The sequence below is a fragment of the Branchiostoma belcheri genome, unplaced genomic scaffold, assembly GCF_001625305.1.
Source record: "Branchiostoma belcheri isolate BF01 breed outbred unplaced genomic scaffold, Haploidv18h27 scaffold100, whole genome shotgun sequence".
Lineage (NCBI taxonomy): Eukaryota > Metazoa > Chordata > Leptocardii > Amphioxiformes > Branchiostomatidae > Branchiostoma > Branchiostoma belcheri.
In genome coordinates this window covers 744,252-747,106 of record NW_017802381.1, presented here as the reverse complement: position 1 = coordinate 747,106, position 2,855 = coordinate 744,252, and the positions used below count along the sequence as shown (strand labels likewise).

Sequence of the window (2,855 nt, the reverse complement as noted above, 5' to 3'; positions counted from 1 at the left end):
CTGATTGTTTCCGTGGCCCTGCTTCAGCCGGCAGATAGAGAAGGAACTCAGACAATATCAGACTGGCCTACCTTGTGGATGCTGTTTTAATCAGTAGGGTTAGTGGTGATACAAACGAAGCCGCCTCATCAAGATTCTGCTACACTGTCTTGTCTAATTGTTCTCTCTGAAAGTCCTGAATGTGCGATGATCTTGAATGTGTCCTTGATTATATCCCGTGTGCTTTAGTTCCCTAATCCAACTGCTCCCACATATCCACTGGTACCGATGTTGAGGTGCGAGATGTAGGCCAAAGATGTTTTCTTGTCGGAATGTCCGAATGTCAGAAATTGTCAGAAATTGTCAGGTAAAAAAACTGGTTTGTCCTCTATCCGCTGACTGCCTTCAGTCCTCTTGAGTATTCCTTATGCACTGCCTCTTCTCGTGCCCTGTGCACTGTGTTTCTGCTTGTGAATTCTTCCTCTCTGGAAGCCTGGTTTCTTCCTCTCTGGAAGCCTGATTTCTTTTCTGTCTCTCTGCCCCAGCCGGACGGGGCTCCCCTCCCTGGAGTTCAGGGGGGTAGGGATTTTGGCGGGAATCTAATCTATCACATATGTACTAAGCTAGAGGCGGCAAATTCGAAATTGGAAGTTGGCACTTACACTGGCCCCCAAATTGTCCGTTGGGCAATTTTTACCTTACATATTACGAGCCAACTTCCTTATAACATTGGTAACTTAATAACTCATTGTTAGTAGAAATAGCATGCAATGGTTTCCTACTTTAACTTCCAGCTTACAGCAGTACACATAGTTTGTCGATTGGTCTCTCGAGGACGTTGTTTTGCGTCTTTACTTTTACTCTACGCACTAGTCCGTCGCTGTGGTGAGTCACTTCCAGCACCCTGCCTAACGGCCAGCAACTTCGCGGTGAGGTTTCATCTTTCAGGAGAACTATATCTCCCACGGCAAGGTTTTGCCTTTGTTTGCCCCATTTCTGCCGCTCCTGTAGTGACGTGAGATACTCCTTCGACCATCGTTTCCAGAATAAGTCGGCAAGATATTGCACCTGCTTCCATCTGCGTCTGGCATACAGGTCGTTCTTGCTGGTTAGGTTTGGCGGCAGCGAAGTCTTCATTTTCATAGTCAGAAGACGGTTGGGCGTCAACGCTTCCAGGTCATCAACTTCATTGTTAACCGCCGTTATTGGTCTTCCGTTTACTATGCTTTCAGCTTCGCACAGCAAAGTGTGTAATCCTTCGTCATCTAGAGGATTCTTCTTCATGATCGCACTCAGCACCTGTCTTATTGTGCGTATCTGTCGCTCCCAAACGCCGCCGAAATGCGATCCTTTAGGTGGGCTGAACTTCCAGTCCACTTCCTTCTGCAGTAAGGTGTCCTTAATCTTGTCTTGGTTCCACCTTGCTATCTCCTTCTTTAGCTCGGCCTTTGCCCCCACGAGGTTGGTTCCGTTATCTGACCATATTTGTTTGACTTGTCCTCGTCGAGCTATAAATCTTCTAAGGGCATCGATGCAGGAGTCTGTGTCCAGCGAGTCCGCCTTCTCGATATGCACTGCCCGTGTTGACATGCATGTGAACACCACTCCATACCGTTTAACGATGCTTCTTCCACGCTTGGTTTCTATTGGACCAAAGTAATCCACACCCACTCTCGTGAAGGGTGGCTCATCAGGAATGACGCGGTGTTATGGCAGATCAGCCATCTTCTGTTCTCCCGTTTTGCCGTGATGACGTCGACAGGTAACGCACCTGCTGATTATCTTTCTGATCAGCGTGCTACTCTGTGGTATCCAATAGCGCTCTCGCACCTTGGCCGTCACGTAGTTTCTCCCCATGTGGCCTACTTCCTCGTGTATACTCCGTATAATCAGCAGCTTTACTGCTGACTCCTTAGGGAGTATTATGGGGTGCTTCTCTTCTTCTGACAGAGACGACATGTCAAGTCTCCCGCCCACTCTCAGCAGACCGTCTTCTCCTAATGTTGGGTTTAGCTTGTAGACGCTGCTGGTAGATGCTACTCCTGCATCCTTCGACCTCTCTAACGATACTATCTCCTGATGGTAGTATCTGTGCTGCACGTGTTTGAAAATAGCTCCTTCAGCTTGTTTGAGATCGTGCATTGTCAATCCGACTTCAGTGGCCTTGTTCTTCTGCCTGAGGGCTTGCTTTACCTTGATGATCCAGGCCACTGCTTTCTTGAGACGGTGCCAACTTGAATAATGCGCTATTAGCGCATCCATAGGGCTCTTCTGAGCTTCCTCCACTCCAATGGCGTTCACCTTAACTTCAGGGTCCCCCTGTGGCGGCTGCCGAAGACCCTCTGGCATCTGTGGCCATTCGCTGGGTGAGCACCACAGGAAGGGTGGGCCATTTACCCACCTGTCGTTTTCCACGAACTTCTGGATCGTCTGTCCCCTCGATGCATCGTCTGCAGGATTCTGTTGTGATTCAACATAACGCCATTGTTTTGGATCGCTGGCGTTTCTTATTGCTGTTAGCCGGTTGGCTACAAAGGTGTGATACCTTGTTCTCTCGTTGTTGATATAGCGTAGCACTGTTGTGCTGTCAGTCCAGAAAAACGTCTCGTCGACGTTGACGTCCAACTCCCTTTGGAGCGTAGAGTTTACACGGACAGCAATTTCTGCTGCTTTAAGCTCCAATCTTGGAATTGTGTGAGCCTTCAATGGTGCAACTCGGGCCTTGCCCATTAACAAAGAACAGTGTACTCTGCCTTCTTGATTTTCTATACGTATAATGTACGAAGCGGTTCCGTATCCTACTTCACTCGCGTCCGCGAAGTGGTGTAGCTGTACTGACGTAGGGGTTCCAAATCCAGCGGGTTTGACACATCTGC

The 2,855-nt window shown here is 48.7% G+C and overlaps 1 protein-coding gene across 1 annotated transcript in view; it reads right to left on the bottom strand.

Annotated features, from left to right (window-relative positions):
* LOC109473618 (mitochondrial pyruvate carrier 1-like) overlaps positions 1 to 2,855 on the bottom strand; it is a 15,712-nt gene that overhangs the window by 5,295 nt on the left and 7,562 nt on the right. The window lies entirely within an intron of this gene.